We start from the raw sequence: 27,588 nt of genomic DNA on the forward strand, positions 1-27,588 counted from the left end.
GTAGCATCCTGCAAGCCTTCTTTTCTTCAGGTTGAAGAGTCCCAGCTCTCTCAGCATCTCCTCATGTAATGGATACTCAAGTCCATTAAACCAGTCCTATGCTGGAGTCATTCCAGTAAGTCCTTCTCTTTTATTGCAGAACCCACAACATCCAGATGGGATGTTAACAATGCTGTGTAGAGTGGAAGGATCATTTCCCTCTGCCTGCTGGCTGTGTTTTTGTTAATCCAGCCTGGGAGGCTGTTGGGCACCTTTGCCTCAAGACACATTGCTGGTGTATGTACAGTTTATTGTCCACCATGACCTCATGGACAATTTTCTGCAGAGCTGCTTTCCAGCTGGCTTAGCTCCTCCATGGGTGCTGATGCCTGGAGTTAGAAGTGACACTTGCAGTTAGGTGTTGGGACATCGAGGGGTGCATCTGTCTGCAGCCACTGTAGAGTTTGGCTTTTGGAAACAAGCAGAATAGTTAACCAGGTTAAAAACAAGAGAAGACCCAACCAAAAGCCTCTTTCTGATTATTTCTGCTCTTCAAGAACAAATTTCTACATCGGATGTCAAAAAAAATGCAGTTACTTTCCAAAATCTCATTGGCCCTTATCTCAGAGCAGTAGTAGTCCTTCATTGTCTCTCCGTTGTCTTTTATCTTATAATATCTACTCTTAGTTTCTAACCTTTCCTATAGGAAAGCAACTGGTTGAAATCTACTTTTTGTCTCTTTTCCCTATACATCTGGGCTGAGAGATCGGAAGCAGGATTTGAGCAAAATGATCCCATTTTTTCCAAAACGTAAGTCTCTACAGTAGTTTGATCTGCTTTTTATCTGCTTGCAAATCATGGGCTCTGAGATGATGCTTAAGTTTTTCAAAGAGACAAAGTCAAATAGGTGAAAAGTTTCCAGCAAGACACTGTTAGACCTGCAGCATTGTTGAATATGTGTTGCATTTGTGTGACTATGGGTTTTACTTGTTCCCAAGTACTTTAATTTATTTGACACTGTGGAGCTGTTTACAGTTTTCAGAGGAAGACAGCAGAACTAGAAACTATTCCTCGTCCGAACTTGTTTTCACTCCTGCCTTGGATTCTGGCTCAATATTTGCAGCACTGGATAGAGAATTTAAGCATGAAGGACACATTTGCATGTGGACCCATGCAAAACTGCTTATTTGCATTTTTATAATGGGTGAAGCTGTTTATCCAGATATAAACTGTGTGTGGATAGAGATGCCATGCTCAGCCATATACCATACATTTGTCTTAGCCATAAAGGCTCATTTGACAGTTACTTGTCTGCATATGATTGTGGTGTTATTTATGAGGTTATTGGAACTAGCTGTATTTAGACTATGCAGTCATCTTTTTTTCTTGCTCTATCATTCTGTTGGTTAACAGGTTTTTTTCCTGTCTTCCTCGTTTTCTTCCATCCTTTGAGATTTCTCGTCCATTGTCACTGAAATATTTCGATTTTGCTTTTTCTCTCTACCTGAAAAGAAGTTTGTGGTTGCCAGGGATATTACAAGTAACAACATGTAGTCAAAGACTACACATCAGAATTAATTAGATTTCAGAAGGTTTATGGTGTTCATGAACTGCAGAATTTATGTTTACCAGTTAGGTTTTCAGCAAAGCCTCATGATTAAGTTGCAGAGGGGTGGAGAATTGAGGACTTAGAAGAGGGTAATAACACCTTACTTCAGAAAAGATGGAAAGCATAATTAATTTGTCCTTGTACAGGGCTTTGTGATCCTGGGATAGGAGAAGCTTTGTGTGTACTTTGTGCTACTACTTGTAATCAGAAGCCCTTTAGATTAATAGAGCTGTCCAGAAATTAGAAATATGCATGAACGTATTAAGAGCAAAACATCATAGCAAATGCATGTAAATACACAAAGCTGGAATCTTGAGGAATTGGTAACAGAATCAAAAGCAGCCAAGACTTTTCAAAGACATAATAATGGCTGCCTAAAAGAGCCGCGGTTGGTATAGTTTTACCATGGTCCAGTCACAATTTTTCAAAAGTAGCAGCTTAGTTTTTATAGTCACATAACCTGAGGCCATATTTTTTTCTTGACATTGCATTGACATTGGGGTCAAGTAAAACAACATTTCCTAATATATGAGCTCTACAAAGGACAAAGACTCTCCTTGTGCATTATCCTTTCTGTGTGTTTTACTTTTGAAACTGAGTTGTTTCGGTGTTACCCTGTTTAATTTCCCTTGAAGTGGGGTCCTGGCATGATTTGATGACATACTGCTAGATATGAACCAATTTCTGTCTTTTGGGGTCTTTGCCCTTCATTCATACCTGTCCAAGAGGCCTCAGTGGGGATGGGATGAGCCCTAGGGTCTGTTCATAGACTTGGTCATTGATTCACCAGTTCAGAAGGTTCTGACTTGCCTCTGCTTGCTGTCTTCTCCACAAAGAGTAAGCTATAGAAGAGAGGATAAAATTGGTTGTCTCACTGAGCTACACCCAGTCCTTGCACTTCTTCCAACAGTGGACAGTGCTGCTGATTTAAGATTATCAGCAGAAAGGCCAATATATTGGTAGTACAAACTTATCCCCAGTCATAGCAGAAAAAGCTGTGCTGCCAAGGAAGCCTGGCCACTTAAACAATGATGCACGTGTCAGTAGTTGCTACTGTCTTTGTGAATGTCCTGCCTTCATCTGCCAGTCTGTTCCCTGCTGCACCCCTTGTTGCCAGCATGTGACACCCTCCCTCCTGGCATTGTGGAGCTGGGGAAGGAGGGAAGTGGAAGGTCTCTTTCAGAGGCTGAGCCATTAACCATCAGTTTCTTCCTGAAGTCATTGCAGGAACTCTGAACTAGACAGAGGAAAATAAAATGTGGAAAACTCTTTCTTAACCAAATGAAGCATTTTATACTAGTTATTGGATACTTTTCAGGTGGCCTTCTTCCTTTTAATGCACAACAGTACAACCTTGTTGCTGCCCTCTTTGGTTTTCACCTTGTTCAAAGCATGCCCTCTGGAGTCTCGTATAGTTTATATTGGTGTGCTCTGCACTATAATTATAATGATAATTCAGCTAACATGAAAACTTTCTGGAGGTAAGTGTTGCAGGAACGCTTTCTCTGCTATAAGCTGATTTTGCTTCTTTCCTAGATTCCCACCCCACCTTGCATAGCACACGTTGAGCTCACTAATGCCACACAAGCTGCAGTCTCTTGGTATTTCTTTCGAACTGCTCCTGTTGCCTTCACCTGGGATCTGATCCCCAGGTCTATGTCTCTGGTGTAAAAATCCACCCTCCATCCATCAGGGAACTCTGTTCCTAGTGCTGCTGTCTCCATGGTACACAATATTTTTTGTCTCCTTCCTTCCCAGTATCCAAGCAGTATCCCCCATCCCCTCCCTTCTTTAAACTGCTATATAATGCTACTTGAGGACTTGAGTTTGCATGCATTTTTCTTTTGCTAGCAAGTGTGAGAAATGTATTAATATTTAATCCAAACAATTTGGAAGAAGTTGAAGCTACAATTAGATAGCCATGGCCATCTGTTGTGAACAGCAGAACAAGAATGTACTTAATAACTTGGAAAGAGAAAAGGGACTGCCAATCAGCTATTGATTATTCCTTAATAAAGCTTGCACAGTCTCTGCAGAGGGAGATCCAGGTGGTGAAGGAGGCACTCCAGACCGTGCTGGTGCAACTTCAGTCAGCCAAGGAGGCAGGAGAAGAAAAGGCTGGAGACTTCCTCTGTGACAGCTGGTGTCCAGGAAAACAAGACTTGAAGGAATAATGAGCAGAAAGAGCTGGTAGGATGACATTAATTCACAAAGGGCTGCTTTTAGTAACTGAATACTGTTTTACTAAGCCTCAGGGATCTCTTCTCTCCCCTGCATAACTAATAACTAAATCAATTATGGAGAAACAGAGCCTGGAGGTCTATCATCAGAAGTATGCTACACAGCCTCAAATGTTTTGGCACAGATTGGGAAACAGCTTTCAGAGCAGAGCAGCTCCTGTAAATGTGTAGATTACAAATTGATACATTTCAAGTGAGTCTGCAAAGTTGCCTTTAATGTCAGTGAAGTGTTCTCCTTCAAGGCTCATAAACACTGTCTTCCCCTAGTCATGAATTTTTCCCCTGATTTAAAAATGCAGCATTAAAGCTGGAACATCTAGTATTTCTTGGAAAATAGCTCTAAGAATAATAAGAACTTTTTTCCCCCCTCCTTGGCTTTAACAGCTTTCTTACACGGAATGTGTTTTCACATTCCTGCCAATAATTAAATCAATAGGGTGAAATCCAAGCTAACCATGTTCTTTCAACTGAAATTTGGACCTCATTTGCTCTGTGGTATTAAGTACAGTGGAGGTAACTAACAGCAGCCCCTATAGGAGCAGTTTAACTCAATTTATTTAGGTATTAGTATAACCTTTCTTTAGTATTACAGGGGTTGTAAAGCAAAAAAAAAAAAAAAAAAAAAAATCCTATGTTGGTGATTTGTATTGCTTATATTTAAATATTGTATGAACAATAAGTCTCATAGTAAAGATTACTTCCATTACTTTGATCTTCCTTGTAAGCTTCAGAAGTAATGCAGAATTTTTTTTTTTTGCAAGACCCGTATGTCACTATATACACATGAATAGTTAAACATGTATTTTTATAGCAAATAAAAGCAACACTCAACTGAAGCCAACTGGATAGTTGTTCAAAACCATTAGTATCCTCAAAAATTCATGTGTACTTCTACTTTGATACCAGAATATCTCTGATACCATAAAGAATTTTTAAAAAAATCTCATACTTTTTAAAAATACAATAGAAAATGTCTTGCAACTCAGTACTGTACTTTTTTTCCTGTTTTTCTGACATTTTTAGAATTACTCTTCTATTTCAGTTACTCATTTTATAGCCACGTTGTGTTTTCACAAATTTTGAAGGTCATAGGACTACTTTCCCACTAAGATCCTGTTCAATTTTTGTGTGTCTTAATGCTAGTTGAAACTTCTACCTCAGTGTTAAGTATGGAAGGAGGGAGGAAAAAAAGTGCCAGGCAGCCGAGACATACAACAAGATTATAATTGCCTCCAGGAGCGTATGGTTGTCAAACCAGGGCAGCAGAGCTCAGGTGGTTTCTATAGTCATCAGATCCTCAGGGCTGAATTACAACCCTGTAGTTCAGAACGTGGTTGACTTTTCTTGTAGAGTAATATACGGGCCAACATCCGCATTGTGGTAAAAACTGTTGGAGCTCCAGCTTGCATGGACTCTGCTACTCGGTTCCCTGATGGAGATCTCTTGCTGTTCTGCTTGACAAGTTTCTCTCTCCATGTCCCTGTTCAATGCCTACCTCCCCACCATAGCTCTGGCACTTTCTGAAGCTCCCCTGAACAGGTGAACAAGTTGTTTGCCTCCAGCTCAAGGCAGGAGACAAGTGCAGGTGGCACCCTGACATTCAACCCATGCACAGGACCAGCTCCATGACAAAACCTGCCTGCCAGAAAGCACTCATGAAAACCCACATGAGTTGAGGTAAACAGGAAAGAGAGCACACTGACGAGATACATCTCTTAAAACTGTTTCTTTAATGCTTTAATAGGGTTTAATACCATAGAGGGCCCAGGTACTGTATTTCCAGCAAGGAGCATTTATACAGGACCATGAGGGCAGTCCCAGAGATGGTGGCCAGTACACTAACCTAAGGTTGCATGACACCCCACTCTCCCACCCTGCAGAGTTTTGTCCTTTGAATACTTAGTGCCTGCAATGTAAACAGTTGTTAGGCCCTAGAAGTGCCTTAGAGCCAGGATCAGCTACAGCTGAAGCATCCTCCTTGCAGCAGCGAGGGCTACAGCTACAGCTACAGCTGAAGTGTGCCTCCTTGCAGCAATAGGACCTGACCATCACAGGGGCAGGAGAACAGCACCTTCATTCCCACTAGCAAGGTTTCTTGAAGACATTCCCATTCATTTAAAGAAATGTGTGGCTTTTGTGTTTCAAAGCTTCAGAGCACTACTGCATTTTAACAAAAACTCAGCTTAGGCAACCACTCTAGTAAGACACTGAATTTCTAAGGAGAAGGGAAACTGAATCAGTCATCATTCATGTTACGTTTGTATCTGTTAACATCTATTTTATATGTAATGTGGACTACTACTACTTTTTTAATTTATTGTTCCATTAACTTCAGTTTGTTGTGGGAAGTTAGAGCCAGTAACCATCCCTTTTCTCAGACACATTTGATAATAAGCATACTTTTAAAAAAGGGCATACTATGCAATGTATTGACTGCCTTTTATCTATGAATTGAAAACTTTCAAATAAAGAGAAGTATGTTTTTAACTAATCCAGTGTCTGTTTGCATTCTGTGCAGTGTACAACATTTTAGAAATTTCATCACGGAGAGCGGAGGAGAGAAAAGGAGAAAGAAACCATGTGTGTGACTATTATTGTGCTGCTGACAGCAGTAATTTGTCTGCTTGGGGTAGTCTGTTATGCCTTTTGAAAACAGTCTAAAGACATATTCAAGACAGCAACATGTATCTCTTTTCAGTATGAGGGAGAGCTAAGTATCACGGAGTGAACTGCACAGACAGGTAAAACCTGCACTTGGCTCCCAGCTTGACTCAGTCTTGCTGTGCAACTGAATCCTGCCTGCCCTCCCTCAGTTCCTCACCTATGGATGAAGGAAGAGCAGTGGGACTGTGCATTGGCTGCAGCGATATCTGAGGTCAAAGTTATGCTGTTAACACACATTCATTGCCATGAGAAGTAGGAGAGTGTGTATGATGTCCCGAGGACCAGTTTCATACATTCTTGCTAGAATTCTCACTTCTGGGCAGACCTGCAAACAATGAACATCTCCAGAAAGAAGTCCCTTTCCTGCCCAGGTCATGTGCTGTGCCTAGACCCAAGAGGTTTAAAGCCCAGACCCAAAAGGTTTAAAGAATATAAGGGCAAATAAGGCTTTGTGTGTTTATCTTCTGCCACAGCAGCAGAATAACAAAATAATTTAGATTAAGAACTTAAGACTGAGCCCAACCATTCACCCAACACTGCCAAGCAAGTCCACCACTAAACCACATCCCTAAATACCACATCTACACATCTTTTAAATACCTCCAGCATTGGTGACACTACCACCTCCCTGAGCAGCCTGATCCAATGCCTGACAGCCCTTTCAGTGAAGAATTTTTTCCTGACATCCAACATTAACCTCCCCTGGCACTTAGACTGCAGCTTGAGGACATTTCCTCTTGATGCTGTCACTTGTTACCTGGGAGAAGAGACCAATTCCCACCGGGCTGCAACCTCCTTTCAGGCAGTTGTAGAGAGTGATAAGGTTCCCCCCCAGCCTCCTTTTTTCCTAAGCTGAACACCACCAGCTCCCTCAGCTGCTCCTCATCAAGTTTGTGTTCCAGACCCTTCACCAGCTCCCTTGCTCTACCAGAGCACGCACAATGGACTGCTCCAGGAGAGCTACAAGATGAGGAAAGGCAGCTCACATCCAGCGGTCCCTTGCATGTGTTTCGTGGGAGGAGTAGTTGATTGTGTTCAATATACCTCCCTCCCCCTCCCAGTGTACAAACATGCCCTCAAGGGACTAAAGACTGAAGCAAGGAGAAGAGAGCACTCCAAAGGGAGTTCAGCTCCAGCCTAATATTTCTTTTCACAATCAATTAGCTAATCCATTATTTCCAAAGCATGACAGCTCAGGCTTTTGCTATCATTACTTGTTACATCAAGATAAGTGCCTATTTTCTAGAGCACTGGAGAAGGCAGTTCAATAATGGGTCCCAGATAGTGCTGGAGAGAGCTCCAGGGTGAGATTAGAATAATCCTCATGTATCTTCTTAGTTTACTATCCTATTAAAAATGGGGCTGGGACCAAAAGATATTTTTTTTTCTTCAGTCTCAGAGATTAACATGCTACAAAGAGGCATCTAAAATATTGGATATTTTTCTGCACTGCTCAAGGTGATAATACAAGTTTCTGGAGAAGTATTAAAAAATAATAAGAAAAAAGGGTGTGTGAATAAAGGAAAGTCTGCCTGAACCTGAAACGTAGCCAAGCCACCAGCCACAGTAAAGCATTTCTCTCAAATTTCTAATGAAGACTTGGATACAATGCCTGGGAAAAGAACATCTGGGGTGGAGTGAAGAAGGAAATGTTTGAGCTCTTCACATGCATGGTATTCAGTCACACTTTCCCTGTTTCCTTATCTGGAAGAGCAGTGTCTTTGGGAAGGGGCTGTTGGGGCATCATCAATGACACAATGTCAATACAACACTAAACTATTTGTTCTTGTAATCACCTGCAAAGTTGAATAAATAGTTTATAATCATAAGCAGCCCTACAGGAATAATAAGTGGCAAGAGAGAGAGGATATTAAACTAGCCAGGCACAGGTAGGAGACATGATAGATCTCACTGGAGAAATGGAAAATTAAGAGAGGTTTTCACAGTGACGATCCAATTTACAAGCAGAAAATGACCTTGAATTTATTGCTTCTCTGACAATGAGACTTTGAAACACCAAAGGAAAGACCTCTCTGTTTTCTTGCCCAGGTAGGCTTAAGATTTTGTCTATCAGCTCAGTCCCAAAACCTAGAGGTTTGTGCCCACTCTCATGTTTCCCTGTAGTGGCAGCTCCACGGCAAGGCTGAGGAGCAGCAGCAGGGAGCCAGGCACAGCTCTACAGGCAGAACTTCAGAGCTGCATCACAGTTTACTCCTTTAATTTCAATAACATGAGCTCCTGGAGCAGCAGCTGACTTGTTTACCTGGCTATTTTCCTCACTTAGATGGGCAACACTGAAGAGCAAGAACATGGCATTGCATCTGTACACAGTACAGACAAGACTTTATGAGCACTGACAGCTCTGCTGTGCCCCCACAAAGTAAAAGCAAGCGAGGTACAAGAACCTCTTTGGAGATTAGGACAAACTAATTAAAGTTGTAAGAAAGACCAGCAAAATTCAGCACAGATAGCTTGCCAGCTGAAGCCCAAAATGTGACCCACTCACTAGTATTTACATGGAGAAAGATTTGCAATGCCTACTGATTGTTTCATCTAGCAGAAGTCACAAAAAAAAAAAAAAAAAAAAAAAAAAAAAAAAAAAAAAAAAAAAAAAAAAAAAAAAGAGAGAGAGAAGAAGAAGAAAATCAAAAAGAGATATTTTTAGCAGGGAGAGTAATTATCCTCTGAGATGTTTTTCCCCTGAAACTGTGAATAAAGCCCTTCTGCATCCCAGATGCAGCAATGCACTTGACATAGAAAACAACACAATTCAGTTTTATACAGCTTGTATGATGCCTGTAGAACTGAAGTCATTCACAGTGCCTTACCTTAAAGATATGCATTTTCCTTAATATATTAAAAAAAAAAAAAAAAAAAAAAAAAAAAGAGGCACAGAAAGAAGCTTTCATAAAATGCTTAGCTCAGAGGCAGAGTTGGTGGACTGAACAGCTGAATGTCAGCAAGCTGGGAAAGCCTACTTACTCACTCTCTGATCTTGACCTCAGCTCAAAAGGGCAAGTGAAACCAAATGCTAGGGAAGGCCTTCTTGTAAATCTTTCCCAGGAAGCAAAGACTGAAGCTATTACAAAATGCTTCAAGGCCTGACTAGGGAGAAGCCCAGGGTTATGAGCCAAACCTTGGGAGCTAGGGACCCATGCCATGGTGCAGTACAGAGAGGACAGGCCACCAGACTCAGTGGCCAAGGAGCAGAGGCAGTGCCACAGTACTTGGATGGCGCTCCAGCCTGAGAGGAAGCACAGCCACTTGCAGCATTGCTCATCATCCTCTGTAACAGAGGAAAACCCAAAGAAGCCCAAACAACACCAAGCATCAGGCACTGCTTGTCTTGGCTGGTAGTGCTGATCAGTGTAGTGCTGCTTGGTTTTGTTAAATGAGAAAGAAAAGGTGAAAAGAACACCCTGCCTCTCGCAGCCATACGTGATTTGTCATTGACAATTTTCTATAATGAACTGCAGCAAGTGAAACCAGTCTCTCTCCATTAATCCTGATGGGAAATGTTTCTTCTTTGTCTTCTCATCAAGTACCCCAAATTCCTTGCATGAATATATGCTATAGCTGTACCAAACACCCAGCTGTCCTTGGAACTTCCCTCTAGTCTTGTGACCTGAAGGCAGCAACACAGAGCAGCTCTTCCAGCACAGTAATACTCCCTGGTTATGACAGGGGAACACTAAAGCATCACCAGCTTTATTTCCTTCTATATTTGGGGTTTTTTATTATCCTGAATTAGAAAAGTAATATTGATTTTATTTACTATAGTGGGGAAAAAAAAAAAAAACCAAACCAAACCCCAAGGAGCAATGTTGTGTTCTGAAAGAGAAATAAATCACCTGGTTAATACCTCCTGTTCTGCAGCCTTAGTTCTTGGGCTTTAGGAAGTTCTTCCCACAAGATATATTGAGGCCGGCAGAATAACCATTTAGGGATTTCTTTATTCACTTCCCCCATAAATTGGTAACACAGCTTGCTTATCTTTTGCAAGAGGTATTGGTAAGTTTCAAGTTTTACCTCGAACTGTTAATGGTCACTGGGTTACGGGAGGTGTTATTTAGCTATAGGGGTTGAATCAGTAGAAGAAAATGTTCCTAATTCCTGTGCACAGACAGTCTAAACTGACGAAACTACGGAAAGTGTCAGATGGCTTTTGGTCAGGAGGTCCCAGAGTGCTTATCCTTTACTCCAGTCAGTCCACCCCGAGGTAAAGGCTCAGGCGAACACATGTGCTCCACATTCATCCCTCTAACACCTTTAACATATGGTTTATGCATGTCCTAAGTGGTGCATTGATCTGACAGAAGGGAGCAAACTTCATGCTGGAATTCAAGGCTTTTCCCCCACTGCTGGTAGTCATCTTTTCATTTCAGCTTTCCTCTTTGATCTCCCTGCACAGCATCCTGCCTCTGCCATGGGCTGGCACATCAGCTCTGGGACACGGGTGGTGGTGGTGGCAGCGCTCACCCCTGCACATGTGCGCGGGCACACTGCCCCTCCTCGCACGCATCCTCCATCCCAGAGAATAAACAGAGCCCAGATGCTTTACCCTCACTCCTTTGGGTCAAAGCCTGCCAAAAGCCTGATGCTCAGGGGAGGCAGGCGTGCTTGTCAGGGATTGAGGAGCCCCGGTCAAAGAGAGCTGTTTTCATCCAAGCCTTGCACACATCTGCTTCTTGAGATCTTGAGGCCAGCCAGGCAGAGAGCAGAGCTGTTTGTCTCTAACCCCAAAGTGTCTACTGATCTTCTCCCTATCACTGCAGAAAGCACTGGCAGAACACCACCAGACAGGTGAGAAAGCATAATTCCACTGGCAGAAGTAGGAGCAAAATGTACATTTTGGGCAGGCAGGGGCTTGCCCCAGCAGTTCCCCCAGGGGAGTTAATCTCATCACAGAATCACAGGAAGAGCTACAGGACCCTGTCAGCACCACACACACCTGAACTAGGAAACCCAGGATCTTACAGGAGATTGTCAGTGGTACATCCACCTTCCTTCCCATCTCTGCAGGGGCAAAGCAAACTTCTCTGCCTGGAGATGCAACAAAAGCAAATTCAAAAGTCAAGGATAGCCTGGATCTCCCTTTGACCCTAGCAAAGCTGGGCTGTGTGAGCATGGGCTTTCAGCACTGTAGCAGCCTCAGCTGGAGATAACACACCAGTCCTGGGTGATCACTGTGCAATTCCTTTAGTGATCGTTAAAGGCTTTAGAGAAAGAGGAGAGATGAACCTTGAATGCCTGATAGGTGACTCCAAACTATACGCAAATTAGCAGTTAGAACTGGTGCCCAGTGCTGAAGGTAGATGAAAGGGCAGAGGTCCTAGTCCCTCAGGGCTTTCAAGCACATCAGTAATTTTGAGAATGTAAACCTGAGTCTCCAGTAAATTTTACCAATGCCCTTAAAACAAAAACGCTGCATGCTGTCAAGGCTGTGCAAGGTTAGCTTTCTGGTGATTCTTGCTTCACTACTGCTAGGATGAAACCCACGTGCCTCTCTGGTTTTTGTGAACCCACCCCTCACCAGTCAAGAGCCAGGTCTCCTGGCCAGTCTGTGGGGAATCTCTAGGAAAGGATGCACTGTGCATCAGGCACAGGATGGTTCAGGTCAGACCCTTTCTTTCACGTATGTCTCTGACTTTGAACACCAGGTTGGTTTTGAAAACACCTATGGTGCTTCAGTGAGTCGGGGGGTAATTAAAAAGGCTCTGCAGTTAGGCAGGGCTTTGCATAACACTGTATTGATGTAGAGGAAACAAAATTTGTGAGACATCCTCCATTAAACATTTGGCATAGGAAAAGGCAGAATCTGTATGACTACACAGACTGCAAAAGTCACCACCCACTAGAAAAGGAGCCTTTCCTTGTGATCTGGTGACGGGATTTCAACCATATGCTCTTGTAAATATCAGTGGGCCAGTGAGTGCCACTTAATTCTCACCCAGACTGAATAAATTACCCCAGCAACTCCCAGCCGATGGCCAAGAATTTACATCAGGAGTCACCAAGAGGTGGAACAACTTCTCAAATGCAATTTGGGGGGTAAAAGTAGGATTTGACAACTTTTGCTATGCCCCACATGGAAGAACAGTGTTGCTTTGCATCTGAGAGTGAATCAGTTTCAACAGGAACCCCTAACATGGATGCATCCAACAAGCATCCCCTTCCCCCACCCTCAACTACTCCCCCAAGGGCCTGATACTGATTTTCAGCTGCTCTTTCCACCCTGTGATGCCCTCTGAAGACCTTGCCTTCTTTTTCAGGTTTCCCCTTGCAGATACAGAACTTTTCTAGCAAAGAACAAAGTATAAGAACTTACATGAACAGATGTCAAAAAGAGGACTTCTCCTGCACTTAAAAAGAAGCATTCCCTCCATCTCCTAGGCTAAGCATTGGGTCTTGAACCAAACCCCACCTGCCCTTACAGGCATTATTTGCAATCTGACAACTTTGAAGCATAAGCAATACCTGCATCTGAGGAAGTGGGGGGTGGGGATGACTAGATCTCCATAGGTCCCTTCTAACTGCAACCAGTCTGTGATAAGAGGGAGAAAAAAACTCCCAGAAAGCAAACGGCACTACTTTGTTGAGTTTCAGATCTGCCAACTGCTCTCTGCCGCTTCTAATCACAAGTCAAAGTAATCCTTTAAGAGGTTTTGCTGAAGGGAGCATTAAAGGGTGCAGGATCTCCAAGGAGAGTCACAAAGTGATACCAGGAAAAAAAATGCAGGCAAGAGGCACATCACTGACATGGGTCCACTGTTCTGCTATTAAAATGCTGGAGAAACCCGAGATTAGACAGACACTGACACAGGTTTCTTGGAATAGCAACCAGTAAGAGCATTTCGTTTATGAATTACATCTTTATGAGTGGAACTGACCCAAACATAAGATTTAAGCCCAAGCAACAGTTTAAAATTTACTTTTGGAGTAACAGCTGAGCTTCTTAAGGGAAGCTTGACCTGAGGTAACAAGAAGATAGAGTTCCAGTGTCTGCAACCACATCCCTACAGCATCTGAACTCTGCTTAGGATCCTTATGTGCTTTTACCCTTTTAAACTGGTATAAGATGGTCCTCTCTAAGTCCATCTCTTTTGTGCTCATAAAATAAAAGGAATGATGACATTTGACTCTGCCCCAGAACATAGGCATTGCAGCAGTAAAGTAAAAGCCTGGATCCTTCTGCTCAGGGACTTTAGCCATTTCAAAGTAGCAGCAATGACGTAATTGAATTAAAAAAAAAAAAAATTCTACCTTAGTTTTTTTTAAAATAAATTTAATATTTCATCCAAAACAATGTTGTGAACATTTTACCCCCAGCTGAAGCCTTCCCACAGGTTCATTAACCAAGCCTGTGTCCAAGTGTGGGGAGAATCCAAAAACCAATGGCTCCCCATTTGCCTGCCCTGCGCAGGGACCTCCTGCTCAAAGGGTTTCCTCCACCTACTGCTCATTTCTATTCTGCACCCCAGATTGAAGGCACCTTTTTCACTACTTTCTTAGCCTCTCTCCTAGCTGATAAAATGAGTAGCATACACTTGCCAAGAAGCAGCCCAGTCCAAGGCAGCAGAGAAACCCTCCATGCCTCCCACACAGGGGCAGGAGTAAGGGGTTTGCCATTCCCACCACTGTGTCTCAATTTCACACTGAGAGAAGGAGGGAGGGACTCTCTCACCAGTGACCCACTAAAACCAAGAGAAGTGAGTGAAGTGATTAGTAAACCTCAGTTTATTGGCAGATATACCAAATTTCATGCAGCACTCAGGGAAGAGATTGTCTCGATAAGGGCAGGATAATCAGAACTGGTTGGCAGACTGCAATTCCTTTGTAGGGCACAATATCCAACCCACAGGGCCATTTCCCCCTTCCCTACCTCACAGCCCTTTGATACTATTAATTCCCATCTGCATATAAAAGACCCTGTTTCCATTGTGACATGGGCTAATTAACTGATTCTAACACAGTAATTAGCTGGTAAAAGTAGGTCTACGTTTTCTTACTTAACATAAGTGCTGTAGTTCTTGTGCCAAGGAAGCTTCTGAGTTTGGCTGGGCAGCCTCGCCGCACTGCCCTGCTCCACGATGCCAAAGGCTGTGCACAAAGTGACAGGATGCTCTGCAGCAGCAGATGCAAAGGGACACAGCAGGATTAGGGAAAAGTCCACGTCTGCCTCAGAACTCGCTCCACCAGTGAACCTCTAATTTCTTGTTGAGCCAAGTCTTACATGTCAAGTCCTACACATCAGACATGTTCTGTATGAAAGCTCTGGCACATCCATATCTGTGTCAGATGATGCTTAGCCAGCTTAAAGTAGCTCTGTGATTCTAGAAGCCTGTTTTGACCATAGCCATGTCACAGCAAGTGGTGCCAAATAGTCTGCAGAGAAGAAATAACAGCTGTATTGAGCCCCACGAACCAGGGAACAGGATGCACATCCCCAGGAGTGCTGGCAAAGCAGCATTTGACATGCCATTTTGAACCACAGATATCAGCTTACTCTGCAAGTGGGACTGAGTTTTAAATCTCAAATTCTCTACACAACATGATATTTTTCCTCACCTTCCCCCCCCATTCCCCACCCTCAGGGCCATATTTCCCTCCTCTCCATTTCCAGCTTGGAGACTTCTAAGTTCCAAAATTAATGGCAATTTACAGCCACAAGTGTCTGGGACAAAGGCTGGCATGCTCTGGATCAGCTCCTGGATTTTGGTCTGAAAAAAGAGTCTGGGCAGGGTACTGAGATCATCCATGTTTTACAGAGGAACACATGAAGTCTGCTGAGAGAAACCCTGTTGTTATAGGCCACTATGAAGATGCCACCATTCCATAGCAGATGGCAGCACCGCATGCTGAAGCATTTTCTAAAGTGCTTTATGTGCCAGGAAGCGGTTACATCAGGTTAGCAGTTCACAAACACACTGAAGTTCAGAAATTCATTTACTGCTGTCTCACCACTTCTGAAATGGCACTTGTTAGCCCTGCTGCCCCTCCATTACTATATTGCTATTTCCCTGCCCCCAGTAAATGGAAGATGCATTTTATGTGGTTTTCTCCCCCAGTGTGAATTCCTAGAAACACATGATTGTTCAGAAAGACTCTTCAATGGCACAACTCATCTGCCTTGCCTGGTTTTGTACATCTTTAGAGAAAACACTTTGACTAGCTCCAAGGTCCAACAAATAAGAGTTGCAGAACCCACAGAAATGTGACCCTCACTTGTGGGCTGCTGACAACATTAGCAATGCAAGTTCCATAACACAAAAGAGAGTCCAGTCAAATACGCAGCTGGTGTTATCAGCTGAAGTTGTCCCATTGCTGTTCCCCATTAAGCCTGAAGTGTTCAGTACCAGATGTGTTAGATGGTCACTTCACAAACCCCATCAGCATCCTCAGTTTCAGGAGGCATGAAGGATGCTTGATATCTTAGTGAAAGGGTCAGTTACTTTAACCCATGCCATGATCCCTTGATGTTGATGATTTTCAAATTTATCTTTTGATCATTTAATAACATGTAAGGTGCTACAACTTAGCCACAACCTCTTGCTGCAGGTGGATATGTAAGTAGTCACACTCCTCAACAGCCTCATTAGAGAATATTACTCTTCCATGAGCTTATGAAAGTATTCCCTCTGTCCCAGCAGAGACATTAGCAAGTTTAAAAAAAAAAAAAAATCTCAAACAAATTGTTACTGTCAGAGCTATCTGAGCAATTACCAAAGCCAAGAGGGAGAGCTGGGATTCAAGCAGTGAATTGCCAGTGAGCATCCTGAGCTGAGCCATCCCCTGTGGGGACTTGGACCCTGAAGTCACAGTGCTAAGACAGAGAATCAGGAATATTACCAGTCAAACAGATGAAGGTGGGGTGAGCTTAATCCCAAAGGCAATGTAAAGTGTGATCAGTGATTTTTTCAAAGATTGCTTGCATTTGCACGACCAACACCACAGCAAGAAAACAAGAACACATAAGTAAATTCCTAGACTATTATCGAAATAAATCCGTGATTATGCTCTGCCTTAAAGCAAGTTCAAAGGGTGATAAAGTTTTCCTGCCTCCAAACGTACAATTGAAACACCCAAAAAACACATTCGCACTGTCAGCCAGAACCCAGACTGTGGGAGGCCAGCAGCACCTTACTAGCAAGGTCCTCCTGGGGTTAAGAAAAAAGCCACAAGACATGTACTAGCACATCATGAAGCACTACCTGATAATTCTGTATTTCTCTAGCCTGAAATGGCCAGGTCCCATGGGCTACAAATTCACGGATTAGTATAATCCATACAAATGTAATTACAGATCTCTATGGCTCTTAGCAAGCTCCGCATACTGCCCGTGTGCAGAACTATGAGTACTTTTCTAATCTCATTTTCTGATTTTCTTTTCCCCCCAAAAGCACATCACCAAGTCATCCTTTTTCCGGACTGAAGTTTGATGCTTTTGATCTCTCAGGATTGAAGACTATGTTGCCTATCACAGGAGCTTATTTTTCTTATCTCTTCCTCCACATACCTTTTAGTCTGTATGGGCACAAGAAAACGCTCAGGACAGACATCAGGCAATGAGATCTGTGACATCAGTCAGATTTTAACTGCAGGCCTGTCCCAGACTTAGCACAGATCCTGGTCTCAGGCTGAGTACCATGTATGGACATACCTGGCAAGACCTGGACATTAGGACTGCTACTCTAACGCAGGTGTTTGTAGCTGGCCCTTGCCAGCAGGCTGTACAGGGCAGAAGGACCAACTCTTTGCCCTGCCCTCCCATCTCAGATGCCTTGTGCAAGTGCTGGCCCAAGGCACTGCAAATGTGAGAGCACAAACACAGAGGAATGAGCACCACCCTCCTCTTCTGCAGTCAGGGAAGTGAGGGGCTGCTTTTCAAGAAGGGAGGGATCTCCCTGGAAGGCACCATGATCTGAGACACATTCCAGCGGCCTGTCCAAGACCAGGACAAGCCTGTTCTACACCTGCCTCTAGCCTTCCATGCAACTAGTTTAGGCAGCTAAGACTCAGGCAGGGCTTTAGGTTGGGCTTTTTGGGAAATCTTTCTTGTCGGACCTGTGACCCGCCCCTAGAACATTCACAGGACTCCATTATCCTTGTATTTTCTCCACCAAATCTGCTTCCAGTTCCTCCACTTGAGGCCTGGCCCTATATTTGGATATTCCCAATGTTGAAGAGGAGGATCACAGTGCTCTGTGATGCTACTGCAGGCAGCTCAGCCCAGCTCTGGTGCCTAGTTACTCTGGGAATGCAGAGGAGGAAGGCAAGCTCCAAGGCCATTTCAGCATCTCTCTCACCCAGCAGCTCTGCAGCAAGCCCACGGAGGCCACGCAGGTAACAAGCTATCGAGTGCCAGTTCAGCCCAGAGGCTGCTCCAGGAACAGGCAATTAAAAAGCAGCTGTCAGGGCAGCCTGTCATCCATATCACTCTCCCAGAAGTTGTGTGGGGGTGTAAATGCCAGCAAAAGATGCCCTTCTTAACAGCCCCAGGTCTCAGCACTCCACCGTGGATGGGGAGCTAGAGCAGCTCCCTCTCACACAGACAACATGCTCCATCCCCACACTGCTGGGACACCTCTGAGGGGCAGAGGCAGGGCTCACTTCCTCTGACCTATAATGGCCCCTGTGATGGAGACAGACAAGAGCTATGCCAGCTAATAGCAGTTGTAATAAGGGAGAGAAACAATCCTTGTTCCAGTTGAGGTCGATAGCAAGGCTCCCATGGGTAGCTATGGGAAGCGGATTAGGACTGTTACAGGAAATTAAGATGCACACAGAGAAGTGTAGAAGGAACCCTGGAGAGGAGTTTCAAAATTCTTGCAGCCTGATGAGAAATGATTCGCTTATTTTCCCAAGTGTATTTTAAGAGTAGAGGCACAGTTGCCCATGTGGAAGAAATACCATGCCATTCACTGCTAATAGGTAAACTGCTCAGCTGTAAAGCTCTTCCCATACTCCAATAGATGTAAATGCAGGTATCATTCCCCCCTTCCTCTCCAGGTAATGGAGGGCTCACTTCCAGTGCACTTCACTTGAAAAACAAGTAGGGAGCCAGTACCAACTGGCCTTATTATCTACCAGGGTATCAGATGAAGTGTGTTGTTTTAGCACAGACTCATGGCTCAGATATGGGAGAACTGCACTGGCATCTGAACCAGAGCAGCAGCTCTGCTGCACAGATGCCAGTAGCCCTAAAATCCCAGCTCAGAACAGAGCTCAAGGCATGCTAGACAGGAACAAAACTTTTTCTGAACAGATAACATTTTCTGCAGGCATAAAGGTCTTCAACAATCATGTCATGGTTGTCCTGTGCAGGGCTAAGAGTTGTATTTGTGGGTCCCTTCCAATTCAGGGCATTTCATGATTCTATTATATGCTCCCAGCTGGTTAGAGTTTATCCCTTCCCAGACTCTACTAGCATCCCCAGTCCGGAGTCAGAGCTTCACCTCTCACATGATGAATCGTATCTCCCAGCAAGCCCCAACGGCCATTAAAGCAAAATCAGCACCAGCTTGACTTGTCCTCTGCTTTCAGCCCAGTCAGCAGCAGAGAAAACATTCCCTGCTCAGGGCCAGTCCTCTCTGTGCCCATGTGCTCAGGGCCTGCTCACCCTCCCCTCACATGCAGGTGGGCTCTGCCATGCCAATTAGTAGCAGTTCCGATTTTTCTTCCTGATGAGAACATGTGCATTTGGGACAGATACCAAACAGGCTGTCTGACTTCACTGAACAGCCAGGTCCCAAACAGCTGATGCTGCATTATCAGCAAGGACCACATCTGAGTGCTGGCTCATTAGTTATCTGTCCTCTGGCCATTTAGAGCAAAATGAACAGAAAATGCTCATGGTCTCTGAAGAGCTGCTCCTTCCCAAGTTCAAGGCTCGCCTCCATTTGCTGTCTTCCAGCACCTGAAAAATACTTGCTTTCTCCAGGTAGCTAGGTTAGGACTACCATATAGCTCAGTTTAAGCCAAAAGCATGTAGTTTCCCATGGTAATGAGCTTAACATTTCTTCCTGACAGCCCAGTGAAGCAGGTAGTGTTCACAAACCCAGATAACCAGAGTGTACACTGACACTCTGGGCTGCTATCACCTCCCAAATTGTGCATGGACCACAGAAACCCACAGATCAGAACTTACTCAGATAATTGTATTTCAAGTGAGTGAATAAGCAGGACTGTCCTTGTCCTCCATGGCAGCTCCTTACTGTCTGCACCCCTGGCTGCCAAATATTACAGCATAACCAGGGCACTGGAGTAACGACTTGGCTTATCTTTTATTTGTGGGACTCCACAGATAGAACAGAATAGAAAAAAAAACCAAAAAACACTGCTCCCACTCCCCCCCCCAACAGCAGTAAAACCCTGTGACCCACCTTCTCTGAAGAGCTACATCACACTAGCATTTGAGATTTTATTCCAGTAGGAATATGATAGCTGTGTTTCTCCTATATTTCCTCCTTCTGTTTGTCTTACAGGAGCCAAAGAGGCTCTACTCGTTTTCCAAGGAGAGGAGTGCTCAGAATTCTCACTGATTTCTAAGGAAGCTGCAGGTGCTATGGCCTGTGAGGATGAGGATCCTTCAGGTCAGGCACTCACATGCATAATTCAAGTCAAGTTTGTTCCATCTAGCAACAGCTTGGATTGAGGCTCAGGAGGTCAGCTGTGAAGGGTTGAACAAAATGACTGCAAAGCAGAAAGAGGCTTGGCAGTCCCAGGAAGAGCCATGCCCCAGAAGGCTTGGGAACAAGCAGAGTCAAGAGGAGTGCAGGGTCCTGCTTTTGACCATCCAGTGTTACACTGGAAACAGCTCCATTTTTAAGAACAATTTCACAATAGATTCACTCAGTGAATTAGTGATGGCACAATCCTGCAAGTGCCTTCAGCCTTTTAATCTGACTTTGAGTCCTTTCAGTTTGATTTCCCAGGTTTTGTTGCACTTCCTTGAGGTGCCTGGAGAAGAACTTCAATTACAGGCTTTTGTTCCATCTCAAAAGTCGGCTCTAGAGTCATCTCCTGTATTTTCTCTTTTGTTGTAATGATGCATCGGTGAAAAGGGATCTTACAGAGTTCTTCTTGAAACACTGACATAAAAGCCCGTCTAAGATTAGCAAAGTACATGCTTGCTATACAGCTTTAAGAACTCCAGCAATCTTCTGGCTTATTTAGCTCCTATATTCAGCTCTCAAACACTGTACACTGTGTCTTACCCTTACAGACATCAGGGGCAGATAGAGAAGGGAGAGCAGAAAGGAGGCAGGGGATACCAAATTCTTTACCATACAGAAGAGCAGTAGGTTTCAAGTGAGAGCTCTCATCTGTCCCAAACATGCACCAAACCTGCAGTTGGTGGGGGTGGGGTGGAAATGAGCATTTGTAGCATACAGGTCAGAGGCAATATGGCCCTCTCAGCCCTCCTTCATTGGCTCAGTCACAGAGCATCTGCAACAAATTAATTTCCCTTGGTGCGTTGCAGCCCCCTTGCTGCACGCAGACTGTGCTCAGCATCTGCTGTCTTTCCTCACAAGTTCATGGTGTACTTTCAGCCAGTTGTCACAGCACCTATGACTGCAGGCTTTCAAAGTCTTTCACAACTGTGTACAAGATGGATCTTCAATCCCAAAGCTGACACAAGACCTCTGTGTTAAATTCCATACATTGTCCAGATGAGAAATTGAACTTGGCTCTTCCTGCAAGGAAAGCTAGGTACAGAACTTCAAAGGATCCATGTCCCTTCAAAAGCCATAACTTCACCTCTTCTGAAAGAGATTGGATGGATAAGTCCCTGCTTTGGAATACTTGAACATTTATGCTTTTCTCTACCATTTCAAACCCAAGGTAGCATGTAAACACTTCATTGTACTACATATATTTACTGCCACAGAGCAGCAGCTATAAGTTATGAAGGAACAATTGTTTTGAAACTGCTTACCAGAAACCCATCAAGAGTAGTGTTGTGTAAAGATCTTTTTTTCCTCTTAAAAGAAGGTATAGCTTAAAGCATCTATTTCAGAAAGGACGTCAACTTTTGACGATCTTTTCTCATGCAAGGTGCAAAGCTCAGAAGAATTTGATGTAAACAGGAAGAGGATGCAAGATCTATAAACACAGAACTGCCAGAGATTGACGTGATCTACAGCATGTCAACAACTTTTCATCCCTTAAATGTCTACTTCTGAAAGCTTCCTGCTGCAGACAGGCCCTTCCTCCTTTGTTAGCACCTCCTGTTGTTTCCTTTGCCACCACCTCAGAGGAACACCCAAGCACACCCTGCAAACATACTTCAGTTGGAAATTAACTCATCCAGCACTGTATCCCAAAGATTTCCCTTTCCAGGATGGGGGATACTGTTCTGCGCATCAGTGCGCCATCATCACTTAGAGCTGACTACAGAGCCTTGGGACAGGAAAGTAACTAGTGAGGGGTGGGGGAAAATGAGCAAAAAACTAAAACTGGAGCGTGCACTTGCCAAAAGGCTGTGGTGGCATGCAGCAGCCCTCTGGAGACCAGGGCTATGAGGCCAAACCCATGGGCAGGAAGCACTGCCTCCAAAACCTGACCTCATACTGAACCAGCCGATGCTCTGGGGAACTACACGAGCTCACCTTGATAACCCACCTGTTAGGGTCCCTTTGTTGTGGCCCCATTCTCAGTTGGGTTTGGGCCCCCAGAGCTCAGCATGCCACCCCCCGGCTGCTGAGGCAGGACATTCCCTTCCCTCTGCTTTTGTCTGAGGTTCAGATTTCACCAACAGGAATTGCTGCTCTGGAGCACCACAATTTGCTCAAGGCTGTGGTTGCAGGACCCCTGTAGAGCTTATGTTTTTTCACTTACTTAAGCCTGAAATAAATGAACAATCCTGGACAGGAAATCTCAAACATTGAGCAAAAGGTCTGGGATAGCTCTCTTGGGTTTTCCTCTATTATACAGATAGAATTCCTGTATTATATATAGAGAATTGTACTGCCCCTTTAGCACGTGAAGCATCTCAGGTCCCACAGTTAAAAAAACCTCTCTGCTCTCTAAATGCTTCCTCCACGCACTTGCTTTTCCTGGCTGTTTCTCCAGCACAGCCTAACACAACTTGGGGTTTCCTTCTCACCCAGCACTTCGCAGTAGAAAAAGGCAGAAAACTGAGAGATAAGGAGGAGAGAGGCTTCATGCTCCTTTGACAGAACTAGCCAGCCAAGAGGTGATCCTGTGCAGAGGTTTGTGTTCTCATGGCTGCAGAGCAGCTCGTGGTGAGCAAGTGATAAATATACAGCAACGAAGAATCAAGACTAAAAGGCTCATCACCAGTAGTACTGCCATTTACAAGGTGCCTGCATCTGGCAGTTTGTACAAAGAGGCAGCAGACAGCATTTTGAATTTCACTGGTAATACAGATATTAACTGGCCTAGCCTTAATGACCTTTATCTAATGCTTCAGCTTGGTTCAGCAAAGGCTACAACTTTTTTTTTTTTTTAACAAATGTGTTATGTACCCATCTTTGCTATACACAAGGAATTGCTCTGTGGGGGCAGCTAGCAAGGCTAAGCTCCAAGTGAGGGGGGAAAACCAAACCCACCATTTCCCTGGGGTAACACTGTAAGGAACGGGGCTTTCTATGAAGTAGGATCCCCAGCAGCTAAGCACTGAGGCACAGGACTTGTTAGTAGGTTTTTTGAATGCCAGTGCCTGCCTGAACCAACCTGTAAAAACAGACTTCTCCAGGACTGTTCCCTTCCTGACTGCAGCAATTCAGCAGGAGCCAGACCACACCCTGCCCCAGATCACCCCTGTGCTGCTGCCAGCTGCCCCCAGGAAGTGCAGCTGCAGCAGGCAGCACAGCAGCATGTTGAAAAGCTACAGGAGAGGCTGGGACAGTGGCAGGGACGTGCTCCAAGTGCCAAGTCAGCCCTGCTGCTCCCTGTTACCCATTGCCTCGCCATAAAGCTTTCTGCCTTGATGGTACTCGTTGCTCTCACCCAGAAGAGAGGGTAAAATTCTTACGTTTGAAGGAGCTGACGGGTTTCCCCTTCCCCACTGACAAGAGCACCTAGGTGCAGGCTCCTACAAATCGCTCTGATGAACTTGGATGGGGGAATTGGTGTTGAGAGAATAAGAGCCATCAGCCAAAACAAAGTTCAGGTCGGATGAAGGCTGAGCTGCCTTTCAAGCCTGACTAACCACAAATAGGAGCGACAAAGCCTTCCTTTCCTGTGCACCTTCTGCTTTCCCTTGGATTATGCAAAAGCAGAGGGTGGATGTAAATGTGGGGCCATCTTTGACTAATTCTGTGCTTGAACAGGAGCCAGAAAATACTGGAAACAGATGTTTCTGGATGGATTTTTTTTTTTCCTGGAAGCTTCCCATCTTCCCAGAGATACTCCTTACCTGAAATACTGTCAGAACTTACAAAATTTTGTCATTAGCACTGTGCAGGAAATATTTTTCCTATCCTATTAAAAGAAACCTTCCTTCTGTACCTCTAGTGAGGAAATTGTGCTTTGTTAGTCTTCTTACACAAGGAAAGGAAAGCAAAACAAAGTAACAAAATAATCCCATCAATTAATAAACCACCTGTGTTTTTCACCATAGCTAGTGGGCAAGAAATTACACAGAATATGCAGAGTTGAGTTGGAAGGGACCCACAAAGATCACTGAGTTCAACTCCTTGTCCTTTACCGGACCATCCCAGGTGTCACACCTTGCCTGGAGATCAAGTTCAAATTCCTGAGCCTCCCAGAGCAGAGAGGCTTTAGTTTTGATTTATATCTCTAAAAATCCCATGGGTCTCCAGGCTGCTGATACCTCACTAATGATATTTTCAGGAGTTTTGGACTACGTGAAACTCTTTGCAGGATGGCAAACCTGTCTTGAGCCTAACCTCTGTAATGGAGTTGGGACAGAGAAGTTCACAGAGTACTTTTTGCAAGTAACTCAGAGCCATGGAAACTGCCAAAACAAAGCCCAAAGATCTTTCAATGGTGTTGACAGACAACTCCAGATTGTTATCCAGGATGCTGTTTATGAGCAAAGTGTGAGAGTTCACCAGACATATACGAAATACCTTGCAGCTTCTGAGGAAAAACTTACCAGAGACAGGTAAGAAAATTGCCTCGGCCTGTTATTCCCACTGTATTTCAGTCAAATGTATTCATCTTGCTTATGGAACTTGAGAGAGAGTTTCACATCATACAAATTCAGGGATTCTTTCAGCTCATGCCTGGCCTTGTAAGCTGAGATAGGTGAACTCCGCAGGCAGGACAAAACCAGTTTGGCAGCTTTGCATAGGGAAATGTTTGTACTGATAGGCAGGAGCTTTGAACCAGCAAAGGCAGACACACAAGTTGTACATCTATTATAGCCAAGGTGTTTTGGAAAGACTTCCAAAATTGCTGACCTAAAAGATCTCTGGAAACTATTTGTCATACTGCTTTGAAGCTGTACAGGAAATCTGATAAAGCAGAACTTTACTTCCCCGTGTGTTCTCTCCATCTCCCTTCTATACTCACATGAGGGGAATGTCAGGAATATCCTGGTGCAAGCAATTCTGTACATGGTCCAATACAGCACTCCAGTAATTCCCAATTTTGCCCTACACTGTCTTTTTTCTTGGGAATAGCACTGAAGATAACAGTGCATATTTCAAAGCATGTGATACTCCAGTACAAACAGGTTAACTTTGGGCAGAGAAAGAAACATCTTTCTCTGCCCAAAACAGATTTAATTCCTTAGTTCAAAAACAGGGAAAAAACTCAAACCCTCCCCTAGTCTCAGTGTCTTTAACCAAGCTGTGAAGCATAAAGGCCTTTTACACTGAAGTTCTCATACAGGCAGTTATAAGTGACAACAGATTTGTCCTAAGGATGAGAAAAAATAGATTCATTTTGCCTGGTCTAGATTGAAGCAGATTAGTGCCAACATACCATAGCAAGATCTCAAACTACAGGCTATCCTTTCCATCACAAAACCAAAATAAATTTGCACGTGCTGACAGAGAAAGGTTCTTTTATACAACTTCCATAGATGAGCTAAGAAGCCCCAAAAATTAAACCAAGTTCATCCATATCTGTTAATGAATGTATAAATCAAGTTGTCTTAGATATTTATTATCACTACCTTAAAACAATAAAAATGTGACATTGTACGATTTTTGAGGGGGCATATCTAGGCACTGACCTTATTTTTGTGTAGCAATACTAATGTGACTTTAGAGAAGTTAAAGGTAGTTCTGCATAAAAGTAGAACAACTCTTGGTAGAATCTGCAAAATTCTAATTAGCATATGCCCAGCAGAGAAAAAACATTTTCAAATTGGCAAGTTGAGGTTTCTTTTTTCTACCCTCTTTAAAGAGGTTGAAAAAACAAATTGTATTTTTGTTATTTGTTCTTGGGGCCATTTACTAAAGTTCATTAAAATGTGAGTACCCACAATATCATAACAGCCTTGACTTCTTTCACTCTGCCAGTTCCTCCTACATGGAAAGTCTCTGTGCCCATTTCAAACTGTGAAGGAAAAAAAAAAAAAAAAAAAAAAAAAAAAAAAAAAAAAAAAAAAGAGAGCGAGAGAGAGAGGAAAAAAAAATTCTGGATGCACCCAAGATCAACACAGAGCAGACATCAATAATGGAAATACTGAAAGAGGCATAATCTATCATTGTAGAAGACATGGTTATCTTGAGGGACCGTTTAAATCCTGCTGTGTCCTTCCAACTATCACCCTGCAGTTTTCTGGAGAAATTCCCCTTCCTTTCCTTAAACATGGCTAGTTTGGCATTCAGTAGGACAAGGTACTTCATTGCCCATGTGGCTCTTTATACAGTGAAATGAGCAGACTCACACAGAACTAGAGAACCAAAGAAATAGGTGTTCTTAAAACTAGAAATGAAAATCAGGGGCAGAGCAGGAATGAGGAGCTACCCTGGCCATTGTGCGCTGCTAATTCCACTGGATGGTGCTTACCCCCACTTGCAGAAAGAGTGAACAAAAGCAGTTTTCTTTTGAATGCCAATCAGGTTCTTTACCAGATACTCTTAAATCTAACTTCAAACCCTGATTGCTGCAATTCTGCCACATTAAAGCGATTCTGTGAAGTAACACTGATTTATTCACAATGGTGCTATTTAGCAGCCAGAGCATCAGAGCAACACAGTTATGTTTTGATTTCAATACAATTGCCAACAGAGTAGAAGCCACAGCACAAAGCTGAGATATGCACAGCACAGCTGTGGTAGCGGTCACACCCCAGCAGCTCTCTGCCTCCCCTTCCCCATTTTTTAGCCTTTTTGGAAATACCCCTCTGTCTCGTGGCCCTGGGCCAGTGCATGGGGGTTCACACGATTTACACAGACACATCCCCAAGAATGAAGGGCCATTTTCACTGAGAAACAGATTGAGACCCTTCTTCAGCCACTGAGAAAAAGCTGGTTTCTGGAAGCAGCAGCTGAAAAGGTTGTAGGGGCTGGGGTTTGAGGAAAGTGAAATACCATGTCCCAGGAGGACACAGCCTCTTCACATGAAAGAGATCTAAAAGCTGAAATTAAAAATCAGTTCAAAAGGAGCAATTCCCTTTTCAGAGGGAAATGAGGAGTCACCTCAGGCCAAAGCAAGAGCAGCTCTTCCAGCAGACTTATTTCAGCATAGCTAAGACCAAGTGATTTCAGCATAGCTAGTCCCTCCAAGCAAAAGGGATAAGTGCCCAGACCTCACTAGTCAAGAAAAGTCTGACTAGAAAAAGACTACTCTCAGATTTAAATATCAGAGCACCAGAGCTTCAACATGCAAAAATACAACTGCCTCATCTAAAAATAACACTTCTCGAAGGACTTTACCAATCATGCAGCTAAAGGAATGCTGAGATACAATTAGATAGGACATAAACACTTCGAATACACAGATTTTGCCGTGCTCTGTTCTGCTAATCGTGGCCAAGCTGCTGGGCAAGGGCTTAGCAGGTAGAAATAAACACTCACCAGTAATTTTTTGCCGAGATCTATGAAGCTCAATCCAGAAAACTGCATTTGCACCTCTCAGCATCTACAGCAAGCACCCAAAGTCAATCAGGATCCACCTCACTTCCCAGCAGGGTTGACCTTATTCCTTAGC

At 43.8% G+C, this 27,588-nt stretch overlaps 1 long non-coding RNA gene across 1 annotated transcript; it reads right to left on the bottom strand.

The window, feature by feature from the left end:
* Nucleotides 1-322: 322 nt before the first annotated feature.
* On the bottom strand, nucleotides 323-27,548 carry LOC131378518 (uncharacterized). The gene is made up of 3 exons (XR_009207667.1): nucleotides 27,456-27,548; nucleotides 2,306-2,430; nucleotides 323-447 (listed from the first exon to the last, which is right to left on the bottom strand). It is a non-coding gene; the product is annotated as an uncharacterized LOC131378518 (long non-coding RNA).
* Nucleotides 27,549-27,588: the final 40 nt, after the last annotated feature.

This window comes from Hirundo rustica, chromosome 3, assembly GCF_015227805.2.
Source record: "Hirundo rustica isolate bHirRus1 chromosome 3, bHirRus1.pri.v3, whole genome shotgun sequence".
In the NCBI taxonomy this organism is placed as follows: domain Eukaryota; kingdom Metazoa; phylum Chordata; class Aves; order Passeriformes; family Hirundinidae; genus Hirundo; species Hirundo rustica.